At 33.2% G+C, this 16264-nt stretch overlaps 1 pseudogene across 1 annotated transcript in view; it reads right to left on the bottom strand.

The window, feature by feature from the left end:
• The window catches only part of LOC149236455 (outer envelope protein 64, chloroplastic-like), a 348403-nt pseudogene extending 333014 nt beyond the window's left edge, over positions 1-15389 (bottom strand). Inside the window, exon 1 of the transcript XR_016246219.1 lies at positions 14954-15389. The product of XR_016246219.1 is annotated as an outer envelope protein 64, chloroplastic-like (transcript). The remainder of the gene's footprint in view (positions 1-14953) is intronic.
• Between the last annotated feature and the right edge of the window lie 875 nt (positions 15390-16264).

Here is a 16264-nt window from a genome sequence, read left to right as displayed (position 1 = left end):
CGTATAAAAATTTTAGTTAAATATTTCATTTGTATTTTTGTTTTTTTAGTTTAGATTAGCATTACATTTAAATTTTATTTTAGATTCTACAATATGATTAGCTTTATTTATTTTAAATTTTATTTTCTTTTATTTAGGATTTAATCTTTAGTTTATTTTTTTTTGTTTTGATTTTTCTGACTTAGAGTTAGATTTTGTTAATTTTAGATTATATTTGATTTTGAATTTTTAATTTAGAACTATATAAAATCATAAAAAATAAAATAAAACGACCCAAAAAGCATAAAAAGTTTTTAGTGTTTACTTTTGATTTTATTTAGTTTAAGTCTTAGTCTTAAAATTAAACTTTAGTTTAGAAAGGTTAGTTCAGATGTAATTTTAGATTTTAGGTTTGATTTTTATTTTATTTTGGTTAAATTTCATTTAGTTTTTTTTCTTTTCAATAAGAAATATAATTAAAAAATGTTAGATTTGATTTCCCTTTTCATTTTGATTTTTTATTTATTTAGGATTTAGGTTTTTATTATAAATTTTCATTTTGTTGTATATATTAGATGTTAATTTTCATTTTGTTTAGACTTATTAAATTTTAGTTTTAGTTTTAGTTCTTAGATTTACAATTAAATCTAGATTTAATTTTTTTTTTTTCAAAGTTTGATTTTAAAAATTAAAAGTTTTAATTTTTAGATTTTAATGGGTTTTAAGGATTTAATTTTAATAATTTTGAGTTTCATTTAGTTTAGTTTAGTTTAGTTTAATTTGTTTTATTTATATAAAATATAAAAATTTAAAAATATTTTTAAAAAGCTTAATAAAAAATTTGAAAATTCATTTTTTGTGGTCCATTTTTCTATAGCTAAACGCACTTAAAATGTTTATTTACAAGTTGGCCATATGAAAGTGGTAGCTGATTAGCATTTAAATTTTATGATCATCCAGAAGCATTTAATTTTTCTTGAAGTTTAATTGCTGGATCATCTTTAAGGCATTGTGCATTTGTTGAAAATCTTACATCATTTGAGTTATTTGATGATAAATGATTGGTTTATACTTCTGCAACATCTAATAAATAATCATTTAATCATTATCCTCATAAGGCACTAGTACATTAATTCCTAAAATCAATCAGGTGCTAAATCGCCTTGTTGTGTCCCCCAACCCAACTGGTCCACAGTTGGTCATCTATTGTCCTAGAGGGTCTACCCCCCTTAGCCGCGGGAAACAGGCTTAAACGGAGAGATCGGGGATCAGGGTGACAGCCCCCGGTCTGAACGTTGTCGTGACAATCTATGCGACAACATTTTTTGGCGCCATTGCCGGGGAAAGAGTTTTTCTGTCCCCAGCATTTCAACGACATTCATATTCTCATTTCTCATCATTCTTTCATCTTTCTCATCTCTCATTTGAGCTGGCAGATTCAACATTTTTTGTTATCATTTGGATCTTTTATCACCTTATCTTTTGTCATATCAGCACCTGCTCTCAGTTTGTTTCTTGTTTGGGTGGCGACTCCATTTCCTTTCATTTATTTTTCCCAGACAAGAAGCCTCCCTCATATCAGCTTGTTTGTTGCTTTTTGGATTCTAGAATTAGATTCATTGTTCAAGTGGCGACTCCACTTCTTTCATCTTTTGATTTTCTTGGGCAGAAATCTCTTTCTATCATCCATTTGGTCCCTCGTTATTAATCATGGATTATTCTTTTAAACCATGTCATTTTACTGATAATCTCCATGATATTCCGGAAGTGGCCATTTCTAAATTACCTTTGTTCTCAAGTGGTGATTCAATCGTTGTTAAAAGACATCTAAGCTTGTTTACTCGTATAATGATCATATATTGTAGACCCCTCAGTATAATCATGAAGGTCAAAATGCGTCTTTTTGTCTTTTCTTTGGAGGGTGATGCTTTGAATTGGTTTAACAATTGTCTTGAGGATTCTTTCACTTCTTTACAAGACATTGTCAATGCTTTTAAAGATAGATATGGTAATCCGGATAGCTCACCTTGTGGTCCTAAAATTGTGCAACAGAATGAAAGTAATCTTATAAAAGGTTCAGCTGTCGGTGAAAGATTCCAAGACAAATCTTCATATCAGAATGTGCCATCCACCTGTACTATTGCAGATCAAATCCATGATAATGGAAAAGCAGGGACAAATGACAACGAAAATGAAGATCAAAAGCAAATTATACAAGAACTAATGCTGCTGGTAAAAAATATGGAGATTAATCAAACTAATTACGCCAATGATGTGAAAACTTTATGCACCCACCTGGAAAAACGTAATAGGGAGATGGAGATCATGCAAAATCAACATGCTAAGGAAGTTGAGGCCATGAAGACTAATCATGACACAAAAATTAGTTTTATGCAAAGCAAGTTATTAGGCTTAGAGGAAAATATGACGAACATGAAAGCTAATCATGATAAGGAAATTAATTATATGCAAAACAAGTTATTAACTATGGATAAAGAAATGACTATCATGACATTCGATCATAATAATCAGTTAGCTACCATGCAAACAAATCATAAGGAAGAGATAAACTCTATGCAACATTGCTTGATGACCATAAAGGAAAAAAACGATAAATTAATAAAAGATATGGAAGCTAATCAGATATGTCTTCAGAAAAAGTTATTGACCGTGGAAGAAGATCATGCCAAAGAAATCAGTACTATGAAAGTTGAACACTCTAGCCAGATAAATGCCATTACAATACACGTACATAAATTTTAACAGCGGATTAAGGATGAAAGAAACCAGGAAACATCAATAGATCAAGAGCCTTCTCATTTGCTGCAACAAGCTCCATCTTATTATGAGGAGGTCATTGGTTCGATTGAAAGGTGGTTAATTGAAGGTGATCCAGATAAAATTAAAAACGATAAAGATCAGATGCAAGATGAAGAAAGACATGTCACACATATCTTACATACTTCATCTAAGAGTTTTGAAACAGAAAGTTCCACGTCATCAGTAATACAGCCTGCCACAAAGAAAAAACGCAAGAGAAAGAAAACGAGAAGAAGATTTAATGCATCAGACGGTCGCGCGCAGCTTGATTTTCGGATAGGAAAAAGTCCTACCATATGCAGAATCGGACATGGCACATCCGACAAGCAGCGGACAGATTTGCCTGAAAGTAGGCAAATGCTCAGTATACACTATATTGAACACATCTGATGCCATGGGGCATCCTTTGTATTGTATTTCTAACCCTACTCCTTGTTATTTCAACGTTTTATTTCAGTTTTAGGATTAGATTTACTTTCCTTGTTAATAAATCAAGAGCTTATATTTTTCATATGCTTAAATGTTATATGATGATTTTTGGATGGACACTACTTATGTTTTATTGTGTATTGTGTGGATGCAGATTATGGATTCTCACATTCTTACAGTGCAGCAACGTGTCCCCAAGTGGAGCCAGATGTTGACCACTATGTGTCAACTACTCATTAGCAGTACACCCCTTTTTCGCAAAAGGGATAGCGCTTGAGCAATGTGTCCGTGCCTATCATCATCAACCTTATAATATTATGTTTTACACCCAGTCTGCATGTGTGAATTGTAAATAATCTTAGTAAAGCTGAGTCATGTATGAAAATTGCCTAGGTGGACCTAATTTTCTAGTGATAATCTACGTTCCGGAAGGTTTTTTGTCTCACCGATCCATAATCGGCAGAGTTTTCCTTCAGCCTAACCTCAAAGCCGGAATGAATTTTGTCATTAGTATCTTAGGGGAATCCTAGTGCATTGATCTGCTAGATTATAGTTGGTCGCAGAACTGGTTGATCTATGAGGGTCTATGTCAAATGGGTTTTCCCCCTTCGGATGTAAAATTGTAAAAATCATGATGTAAAGTGTCTTGAGGGTTAGGAAATGTTTTAATCCCCTCATAGGTCCTAAGTCGTAGGTCCTAGGTCCTAGGTGATTTTTCCAAAGGCTAAGTTCGAGGATCCATTTAAAAATAAAAATAAAAAAATTGGAAAAATAAAAATATAAACAATAAAAAAATAAAAATATAAAAATAATAATAATAATAATAATAATAAAATTTAATTATATATATATATATATATATATATAATTATAATTATAAATAAATAAATAAAAATAATAATAAACTTTAAAATTTTAAAAATAATTAAAAAATAAAATAAAATTTTTAAAAATAATAAATAATAATGAGCCAAATTTTTGAGTAAATAAATGTAGAATTTTAATTTTTTAAAATGTATTTAAAAATTTGACGGATGAGATTTAAAGAAATCTTGATCCTCATTGACGGTCGAGATCATTTTGACATGGATCACTCGAATTAGCCGTTGGGAAATTTTCCTTTAAATAGGGTGTTAGGGGTCATTTGAGATGATCTGAGAGCCTGGTGCTAAAGAAAGCTCTCTTGTAGTCATTTTTTGTGCAATAAAGAAAGACTTTGGGGTTAAAAATCTTGCTGGTGTTACTCTTCTGAAAGTGCTGTAAGATGATTTATTTTTCTGCATAATTTTATTTTCAGCTATTGATTTTAGCTTGATGAAGATTGATTCAGGCACAGGGATCTTGTCTGATCTCTGGGGTTTGAATGATAGTTTAGATTTTGAAATATAATGGCAGGCATCTCCATTTGATCTAGGTTTCATTATTGTTTTCTCCCTCTATGTTAATGGTTAATTTTAAGTTGTGCAGGAAATCTTAGTTTTGAATTTACCAGGCAATAGGGGAAGTTCTCGGCTGAACCAGCGAATTCTCGGATTGTGTTTTCTGAAGGAGCCCAGCTAGTTTTTAATCCCGGGCTTATCATCTGAATTTTTATTTTTATTTTATGAATGCATGCAGGGTTTTCTGAAGTATCTCACATTAAAATTAAATTCTGATAATATTACTGTGATTATTGACAAATCTGGCTGCTTAAGAGTCGAAAATCTGTAAATGTTGTAATTATTTAGTTAGGGTTTTCAGTCTCATTTTTTGCACATATTATTTTGGTTTTCTTTTCTTTTGCAAGTTACAGGTGCAGGTTTTGAGAAATATTTCAGGGTTTCATTCAAAAAATTTGGAGCAGTTGGTTCAAAATTTTAAGAGCCCTGGTGAATCTTAAGAGGGTTTTCCAATCCATGTATCTGTTGTCTGGGGTTTCATTATTCGCGGGAAATTTGTTCGAAATTTTTTTTATGTGCAGCTCTGGGCCTGCAAAAAATCTTCAGTCTTTTCTCTGCTATTTTTCTGCTCAGCTCCTTCAGAACTATTGCCTCTCTTCTGGCCGTCACCTGATCTTCAACGTAGCAGCTTCTTCCTCAATCCACATTCTTAAGCTGCCATCACTTCAGCTCTCCACACCTGCAAAGCATATAAAAAAATAAAAAAATAAAAAAAACGCAGCTTCATCCCTTTTTCCCTTCCATGCAGTACACTGCTTGCTCCACGCTGCCAGAAGCCTCCTCTCCGTCCATTTCCAGCCGTCCGCTGCCATTCCATTCTCCTTTGTTGTTCCACGCATTTTTTTGCATTCAATACGCAGCCAGCTCCACCGTTCCAGCAAAATTTTTCATTCCTCCAAGCCCTCATTGCTGCTGCACCTTCAAACTTGCTCCAAAGCTGCCTTTCTCCTACGTGAAATCCTTCTGCCGCCTAATCCGCTGCCTTGGATAGCTGCTCCCTGCGCGTTCTCTTCATGCCGTCCAGGCCTGCATACTCAGCGAAAAAAAAAAACAAATCAATATGGTTAAGTAACATAAGCTAGGTTAGCGTTTATTTTTTTTATAACGTGCGTTAATTTACAAGCATAAAACAAAAAAATAATTACGTTTTCCTTTCAATCTTTGGTAGGCTGCACGTATAAAAATTTTAGTTAAATATTTCATTTGTATTTTTGTTTCTTAGTTTAGATTAGCATTACATTTAAATTTTATTTTAGATTCTACAATTTAATTAGCTTTATTTATTTTAAATTTTATTTTATTTTATTTAGGATTTAATCTTTAGTTTATTTTTCTTGTTTTTGATTTTTTTGACTTAGAGTTAGATTTTGTTAATTTTAGATTATATTTGATTTTTAATTTTTAATTTAAAACTATAAAAAATCATAAAAATAAAATTAAAAAAACCCAAAAAGCATAAAAAGTTTTTAGTGTTTACTTTTGATTTTATTTAGTTTAAGTCTTAGTCTTAAAATTAAACTTTAGTTTAGAAAGGTTAGATTCAGATTTCGGTAATTTTAGATTTTAGGTTTGATTTTTATTTTATTTTGGTTAGATTTCATTTAGTTTTTTTTTTTCCAATAAAAAATATAATAAAAAAGGTTAGATTTGATTTCCCTTTTCATTTTGATTTTTTATTTATTTAGGATTTAGATTTTTATTATAAATTTTCATTTTGTTGTATATATTAGATGTTAATTTTCATTTTGTTTAGACTTATTAAATCTTAGTTTTAGTTTTAGTTTTTAGATTTAGAATTAAATTTAGATTTAATTTTTTTCTTCAAAGTTTGATTTTAAAAATATCAAAAAAAAAAATCATAAAAAGTTTTAATTTTTAGATTTTAATGGGTTTTTAGGATTTAACTTTAATAATTTTGAGTTTCGTTTAGTTTAGTTTAATTTGTTTTATTTATATAGAATATAAAAATTAAAAAATATTTTGCAAAAACTTAATAAAAAAATTGAAAATTCATTTTTTGTGGTCCATTTTTCTATAGCTAAACGCACTTAAAATGTTTATTTACAAGTTTGGCTATATGAAAGTGGTAGTTGGTCAGCGTTTAAAGTTTATGATCATTTAAAAGCATTTAATTTTTCTTGAAGTTTAATTGTTGGATCATCGTTAAGGCGTTGTGCATTTGTTGAAAATCTTACATCATTTGGGTTATTTGATGATAAATGATTGTTTTACATGGTTTATACTTCTGCAACATCTAATAAATAATCATTTAATCATTAACCCCATAAGGCACTGGTACATTAATTCCTAAAATCAATCAGGTGCTAAATCGCCTTGTTGTGTCTCCCAACCCAACTAGTCCACAGTTGGTCATCTATTGTCCCATAGGGTCTACCCCCCTTAGCCGCGGGAGACAGGCTTAAACAGAGAGATCGGAAATCAGGGTGACAGCCCCCGGTCTGAGCGTTGTCGTGACAATCTGTGCGACAACACCACCCTTAGCCAGCTCTTTCGATCTCCCAAAGACAAGAATGACCCTATGTTGGGCCTTGGAGTCCATGAGATCCCTTGTTCCTGTGGGATGTCTTACATTGGACAACCTAGGAGATCCTTCAAATCTCACCTTAAAGAACACATTGCTACCACCTTCCATAGCCGAATCTCTAAATTTGCCATCATTGAACACTCTCACAAAACCAAGCATTTAATCTGGTTTGACAACACCAAGATCTTGGCCTTTGTCCCTTTCCACTGGAAGCGCTTTAGATATCAAAACGCACCCCGACAACTTTAATTGAGAAGATGGATATCATTTTAGCCAACCTTGGAAGCCCACTATCCATTTTTTGTCTTTTAAATCTAATTCCCCTAACCCTAATATCAATGCACCCCACCCTCCCTGGATTCCTTTCACCTGACCCTCTTCGTTCCTCCTTGTTCACTTGTTTTCTTCCTAATCCTTTTTCTTCTTTCTTCTCCTAAAAATATTTCTTAATCTAATTTATTTAATTTCTCTCTAATATTTTTCTGATATATTAATTTCCAAGTTTAATCCTTCAATTTTTTTTATAATAATTAGATTTTTTATATCTTTTCCCTATTCTAATTCAAAATCTATTTCAATTCTAACCTAATATTTTATTTAATTTATTCAATCTTAATTTATTTCTAATATGTTCTATATATCTTTTAATTAGATTTTTATTTTATGTTTTCTTTACCTTCATTTCCCTATTTTACCTTTTTAATTCATATTCTTCTAATTTTCCTTTCTCTAAACTTATTCATTATACTATATATCTAATATAATATTTTAATTAATCTTTCCCTATAGCATAGGTATTTCATTTTAACCAAAATATTTTATAATATACTATTATTTTACTTTTGATCAACCACTAATACTTGATCTAATAAGCTATTAATCATTATAATTGTTGATTTTAATCTCAACCCTATTACTTTAAATAATTTGACCAAGTTATATTAAATCATATATTATTAATTTATGGTCACTTTGACCAAATCTTTTAATTTAAATTTTTTAATTAAATTCTTTGTACATTTTGAAAAATTTCATATGTTTAAATCTTTCTTGACATCTTTGCTCAAGATGAAGTACATGGGCCTGATTGGGATTGGAGGTGTGGCAGCAACCAAGAGAGATTTTCCTAAGGTGGGGCAAGTATGCAGTTGAAACTGTAAGGAGATTCAAGATGGAGGATTGTAGGCCAATGTCTAGACTCTACACCTATGATCACCAACTTGAGCAAGCTAAGTGCTTCTAAGGGTAAGTTAATGGATCCCACCTTGTACAAACGGTTGATCAAGTCCTTGATGTATTTGGTCAACACTAGGCCAAATATTTGTTTTGTTGTGGACACACTCACTGAGTTCATGGAGTTGAGGATGGTTCATTGGGTGGCAGTGAAGCATGTGCTCAGGTATCTTCATGGTAAAATAAAGTATAGACCGAGTTATGTTAGAGTTTATGAAGTGCAATTGCAAGGCTACACAGATTCAGATTCGACCAAGAATGCAGTAGACAGGAAGAGTCATGTGTTGTTTCAACTTGGAATCAACTATGATCTCCTAGTATAGCAAGAAGCAGCACTCAGTGGCAGTCAGCTTAGCAAAGGCCACGTACATGGTGGTAAGTCTAGCGAGTTGTGAGGCCATATGGCTTCACAAGATGCTCACATGATTATTTGGTCTTTAGATGGGGCCCACTATGATTCACTAATACAATCAAAGTTGCATTAAGCTCTCTAAGAATTCAGTGTTTCATGATAGGTCCAAACATATAGAGATTAGATACCACTTCATCAAAAATAGGGTCCAAAGAGGTTGTGAGATTGCAGTACATCTCCAAAGAAGAGTAGGTAGCAAATATTCTCACCAAGCCTCCAATGAAGGGAAAGTTTATGTTTTACAAAAACAAGCTGGGGCTGGTGGGGAGTCCCTTCCTTGCTAAGAGGGAGTGTTGATTTTGTAGCCTTGAAATGTCTTCTACATTGGCTTGGTGTCTTAGCATGTAGAAGATATTTGATTAACACTTTAGGTGCTTGCTTGGTGGAGTAAGTGATATTATGATTTCTTTTGTATAGTTAACTAAGGACAAGTACAATAACTAATTTAATTAATTATTGTGAACTATTAAGCCAAAGTTCCAAGGATAAATAATAAAATTATTTAAATGACTTAGATATAGTCTCATTCGTTGATCTCAAATGAGGCTTAGGAGTTAATCCTAGCCATTAATAACTTAGGAGATTAGGGTTAGGGATTTGGCTTAATGAAATTATAAAATAAGCCTAAGGGAGCGGTGAAAACATATGGTTGTGGAGGAAGTTATTTTCTTTAGAGTGAGAGGCTCAATTAGACTAATGAGAAATGATAGAATTGTAGCAGAGAATTTCAGGAGAAATTCAAGGAGGCAGAGTTTAGGAAAGAGGGAGGTCGAGTTGCTAAAGAGGAGGGTTGAATTGTGGAGGAAGCTGAAATATCTAGAGAGTTTGATTTTCTCAAGTGCGCAAGGGTCATCCAAGGTGAAAAGAAAGGGGGCCAATTTGCTGGTGAGACAAGTCCAATTCTCCAAGGTTGAGTTTCATCAAGAGGGTCAATTTCCTTGAGGCTGATTTTCCCAGTGGAGTTGAGTTTTTAGGTTCCCAAGAATTGTATTTTTCTATGTATTCTTTGTGGGTACAATGCAAAATTTTCTAGAGTTTAATAATATGAAGGAAGATTGTGTGGGGTACAAATTTGTTGTTGCAATGTGATTGATCTCTCCATTTAATTTATGCTGCATTTTATTTATTAAGTTAATATGCCAATGTGTTTATTTTATAAACAATTTTAGAAATATTTGAGATAAATACTTTATAGGTTTTTAATAAATTTTTGAAATAAAGTAAATTAGATCTAGTATAAAAGAATTTAATAGAACACGTGTGGGATGCTTAACTAGCAAAGCTCAAATCAAACTATGTAAGAATTAATGAAGTAGAGGATTCTTCAGTATGGACTCTGAACCCTTATGGGATTTATACATCTAGGGAGTGTTATAAAAACTTGCTTCACAAGGTAATCAAGAACCTCAAAAGATGGTGGTAGAGAAAAGATTTGTGTTTGAAATGCCCTACACGACCTCGCATTTTTATGTGGTTGTTTTTAAACAATAAAAGTTTAACTTGGAACAACTTACAAAGGAAGAACTTCAAAAGACTTGGGGGGTGCAAGCTATGCATGGAAAGTGATGAAACAAACTGCCACTTCATAGTATCCTAATTTTGTTAAATGAGTCTGGAAGGAACTAAAAGGTTTCATACGGTTAAGGTAATGCTTAGGTTGGAAATTCTATTGAAGAGGGGCTCAAAGTTGATGTGACAAACCTACAACAAAACCATTTAGGGCATCTAGCATGCCAAAAATGCCAAAATATTTGACAACAAGGTTATTCCTCCGATATAGTATGTTATACAAGGGTGGAACATTTTAGCTTTAAATAAGCAACTGCAGGTTTCAAAGCCCCTTCTTGGGTTAGAGAAGAATTCATAAATAGATCGAAAACCTTGGGCATATTTTGATGGCGCCTCACATGGTGAACCTCCTATAGCATCTACTGGCAGCATAGTTTTCTTCTTTGATTCCCATATAATTCGTTTGACAATATGCATTGGATCTAGATCTAATAACCTCACTAAGTTGTCAGCCTTTAAGTTAACTTTAGTAGTTGAATACAAGTTGACAAGCACACAAATCCTTGAGGAATCATTCTTCATCATTAAATGGTTCAAAAAGGAATACTCCTTTAGGAATTTTACTCTTCAACCCTTATTTGATGAATCATGGGGAATCTTGGAAAGTTTTACACAAGTTTCATTTGCACATACCATCAAAGGAATCAAAGGACAAACACCTTGTCAAAATAGGGCATACAACTTCTACTAGGTGAATAGATTATGGAGCAAGACTTAAAGGGACTCTCCTCTATCTATTCTCGTGATGCTTTCTTATGAAGATTATAACACTTTAATTCTTAGGCTAAAATGGTGTTGGCTTTTGTATTTTCTTAAGGAATACTTATATAGAAGAGGACTATACTTCTTTTTGGAGAGGATAAACTATACAGGCTTGGACTCTGGACCAAAATTTTGGGGTTTTTAAGCTGAATATGTGTTTCTAGATCTTTTTGCTGTAGGCTGGCTACAGGGACATATATATTCTCTTTTTGAACCTGATAATGGGTTTGGGAGTGTCATATAAGCATCTGATATATGCAATTTTAATCTTATTTGAATGAAATTACCACTTCTTTTCAGTGGAAAAATAAAAAATTTAAAATGTTGATATTATTACATTATTATCGCATATTTTGTGAAGCATTATGATATTTCATGCCGTTTAATGAGATATCAAGATTTTGGTTATTCATTTTATCAATATTGTAGAGACGGAGATCCACTTTGCACTCCCTTTATAGTTTCTGTTGCAGGTTCTACTCTCAAGTCATCCAAATCATTCGTGGATATTAATAAAAATTCAATTCAATAAATCACTAGTACCAGAGATTCATATGCTACAAGATCTCATTTACGAAGCCGTTGAGCTTACTGCTAAACAAAGTAAATCCTAAAGAATCACCAGCCCAATTTCATTATTCCCATTACTTATGAACACTACTGAGCATCTTTATAAGAAAATAGTATCACGGACTCCCGTCAATTCTAGACACCGAGCTACCCATCACAATATACCCGGGTTTATAATTTTAAGTTTTAACCACTCCACGAGATCATCAAAATGAACTAGGAAACTTAATAACCCAACTGATAGTTAGTCTCTTAAGTAAGGGTCTTAATTTTGCCTTAGCTCCGAAGAAAATTCCAGTTGAAGACATCATCTGCAGTGTGGAATTTGGTATTAAGAGCCTTCCGGATAAAACTAAGGACACGATTAGGCAAGATTGTGCCGTGGCCCTTAGGAAGGCAAAACCGCCCTGTAGTAATATTAGCAAAGCTGAGTTTGAGGCTCTAAAAACCTTAAACCAAAATCGCAATATTTTCGTCCTAAAAGCCGATAAAGGTGGGGCAGCGGTCATCCTTAACAAGGATGATTACCGATCCAAGATGTTGGATCATCTTAACAATAGTGGAAGTTACAAAAAGCTTTCCAGGAATCCTTTAAAGAAGGTTTCAAAGGCAGTTGCTCTTGCTATCAAGTCCTGTAATTTTACTGATTCTTTTTCCCAGAAGCTCATAGAAAGCAACCCCATCACCCCTAGGATCTATGGCCTTCCAAAGATCCACAAAGAAGGGGTTCCCTTAAGACCTATTGTCAATACCATCGGTGGTCCTACTTACCTTCTTGCAAAATTCCTTGCCTTAAAGCTTAGACCATTGGTTGGTTGCACAGAGTCCTTCGTAAAAGACTCTGCGTCGTTTGTTGATGATCTTAAGAAGGTGAAGCTTGACCCCGATGATATTCTAGTTAGTTTCGACGTAGTCTCCCTTTATACTTGTATTCCCATCAATGAGGCCATGGAAGTTATCAATAGGCTCACTGACCCTGATACCGCTCGGTTAGTTGAGTTGTGTCTTACTTCCACCTTTTTTAGCTTCGAAGGAGAGTTCTATGAGCAAACTTGTGGGGTGGCCATGGGCTCCCCCTTATCCCCAGTCGTCGCAAATCTTTTTATGGAAGATTTCGAGTCCAGAGCTTTGTCATCAGCCCGTCTCTTGCCAAAGCTTTGGAAGAGGTTTGTAGATGACACTGGTGTCGTTTGGTCTCATGGTCATGATGAGTTGGATCTCTTCTTCCGTCATCTCAATGAACAATCCTCCGCCATTAAGTTCACAATGGAAAAGGAAGTCAACGGTTACCTTCCCTTCCTTGGTGTTCTCATCTCAAAGAATATTGATGGTTCCTTCTCCCACCAGGTCTTTCAAAAAAAGACTCATACCGACCAATATCTCCACGCCAGCTCTCATCATTTCCCTGCTCAGAAGTTAGGTGTTCTCAACACGTTGGCTACTCGTGCATTAAGAATCTCTGATGAGAAAAACTTAGCAAAGGAGAAGGCTCATCTCTTGGATGTCTTCGTTAAAAATGGTTACAGTAGACACCTAGGTCAAAAAGCCTTCCTCAAGGCCCAGAAGGAGCCCTCTGTCCAAAAAGATCCTAAAGACCGGATCCTGGGTGTACACCTTCCCTACGTCCAAGGACCCACTGATAGGATCGCCAGGATTCTTAAGAGGCATAATATTCCCTCGACCTTTAGACCTCTTAACACCATCCGTAGCTCACTGAGATCTGTTAAAGATCTTGTCGACCCTAAAGACATGAAAGGGGTCTATGTCATTCCCTGTTCCTGCGGGGCCCCATACATTGGTGAAACTGGTCGCTCAATTAATCAAAGGATCAGTGAGCATGCAGCAGACTTGAGGCATGGTAGGGCCAAGTCCTCAGCCCTTGCTGAGCATGCCAAGAAAACTAAACATCAAGTCTGTATAGAAGAGGCTCAAGTTATCGCAAGAGTGGCGCAATTTCACCATCGTAAATTGAGGGAAGCGCTTGAGATCGAGAAAAGACCTTTGAATCTCAATAGGGATGACGGCTGGAAGATTAGTAGGTGTTAGATCCCAACCCTTTTACCTGAGTCTCTTCTTTGCCTGACCCCTCTCAGTTTTTTTTAGCTGGTCGTTGTTTTCTTTTGATATCGTTGGTTTAGTAATAGTAATATCACTATTTTAATTATTCACCCTAGACCTGGATTATTAATAATTAACTATTGCAATTTTATTCATTTCACTCATATATTAAAAAAAAAATAAAAAAAAAAATAAATGAATAAATAAAAAATAAAATAAAATAAATTAAATTAAATAAATTAAAATAATAATAATTTTACCTGAGACTAATATTATTAATATTAATTGGAAATTAACATTATAATATTAGCTTGGAGTTAATCTTATAATATTACTAAAGGTTATTACAATAATATTACTATTAATGACAATATTTTAATAATTTGATATAAAAATAAAAATAATAATAATAATAATAAATAAATAAAATTAATAATAATAATAATAATGGAATATAAAAATAAAATATAAATTACCTTAATCTATTATTGATAATAATATTCAAAAAATTTTAATTTAAAATTAATATAGTAATATTAGCTTAAAGTTAATATAATAATATAATACAATAATACTATTGTAAATAATTAAATAATAATAAAAATAAAAATATATATATATATATATATATATATTATAACCGTTAAAGGACCGTTCTCTGTTCATATAGCGGTTCATATAGTTGTTGAAGGACTTGTCTTGACCATGAACCACACTATTGGTTCGAAACACGTCGACAAATGATTCTCTATGTGATTTTGCCGAACACAATCAAGTATAGATCACAGAAGTCTAAACTCTTTAATAACTATTTTATTGGATCATGATTAAGTTCCACTTTCAAAATTATTTGATACTGAAAAAAAGAGGCGTGTCTCAATTGTGTCTCAATTCCAATGCTATGAAAAAGAGGCCCTGTACACAAGGTAGATCTCAAAGTACTATAAAACAATATCAAACCCAGCTTTAAGGTTTACCTGTGCCGCTAAAGCCCTAATCATGAATAAAATGTGTCCCCTTAATTAACCCAACCATAATGCCGAACCAAAACTGCAAAGTTCATATAACAAAATATAACAGTACAGAACCCATCAAAAAGAATAAACTTATGGAAAATAAAAATAATTATATACTCACAGTTCTTTAATTGCGAAAGTAAGGCCCGTAAGATGGTGCGGTGATGTAGGAGGTGAGGGCTGAGGAGGCGGAAGGAGCTCAATCCGCTCAATAAATGCGCCAAAATCTTCCTTGATTGCCTTCTTCCGTCTCCTGCTAGCTATAAATATTCCCGCTAACCCCAATCCCAGCAGCACCCAGAGATTTGCAGCAGGCATTGTCATCGATAAATCACCCCCGAATCCAAATTCAGGAACCCTTAAAAAATAAAGAATAAATTACAGGCAAAACTCTTGCATTAATTCATAAAAGTATTGGAACCACTGGCTCATCTGCCTATGAGAGTTTATCAAAGCTTTCTAAATTTGTGCCGAACCCTCTCAGGGTTTGGATAAAACCAGTGAAAAATGGTGTGGATGCTCATAGACGGATATATGGCAAAAATCCAATCCTCCTACTGTACTTCGGAGCTTGCTGGCCTTTGTATCCCACCGAGGTATCTCGCCCGTTGATGTCGGACGGGGTCGAGAACGGACGGTCGGCTGTATTTTAGTTTTATCAATTAATTTTTCGAGATTATCTCCGTGGCCGGGGACTGTCCTTTTACCGTGAAGATGAATTCACCTTTTCTTTTCTTTTTTTAATTTGAGGATTATGTGTTCTCTTTAGAGGTCACAGATTTAAAACTAGGAATAGAGTATGTATGTTTTCTTGGATTTAGCATTGAAATCGTTGTAGGTGGTCCCTTGTCTTATAAACAAAACAAAAAAGTCTCATGCATCAATTTGGTGTTTGGCTTGGTTATAATCTTAAAATTGGATAATATTAATAATAATACAAGCTAGGAATATAATTGAAGATTTTTAGTTGATATTGAGAGATGCTTTTGGTGTTTGGCTTGGTTGTGACCTTAAAATTGGATAATATTAATAATAATACAAGCTAGGAATATAATTGAAGATTTTTAGTTGATATTGAGAGATGCTTTTGAACCTAGAGCAATTGGTTAAAAATTAAATGAAATTAAAAAATAAGAAGCGGATTTTTTTAATAATTAAAATTATTAAAAAATAATAATATTATTATAATTTGAATTATAAAATTATCATGTTTTATAAGTTTATGGTATTCGTTCATAATATTTATTATAATGAAGTTTATTTAAAGGCGTGAGGAAATTTATGATGGAATGTGAGTAACTAGCTTAGATCTATGTTAACTATAGACTTGATTCCTCTTCGTGCATGGTAGATCCAGATTTAAAATGGATCTAGGCTAGTTTAAGAATAGGTTGTGTTTGCATTGTAGATTGTGCAAGTGCCATTAAATGTA

This window comes from Pinus tabuliformis, chromosome 8 (genome assembly GCF_031772625.1).
Source record: "Pinus tabuliformis cultivar Carrire ecotype Pingquan chromosome 8, CPIR1, whole genome shotgun sequence".
Lineage (NCBI taxonomy): Eukaryota > Viridiplantae > Streptophyta > Pinopsida > Pinales > Pinaceae > Pinus > Pinus tabuliformis.
The sequence above is the reverse complement of the archived record's forward strand: the minus strand, read 5'-3'. Positions and strand labels throughout refer to the sequence as shown.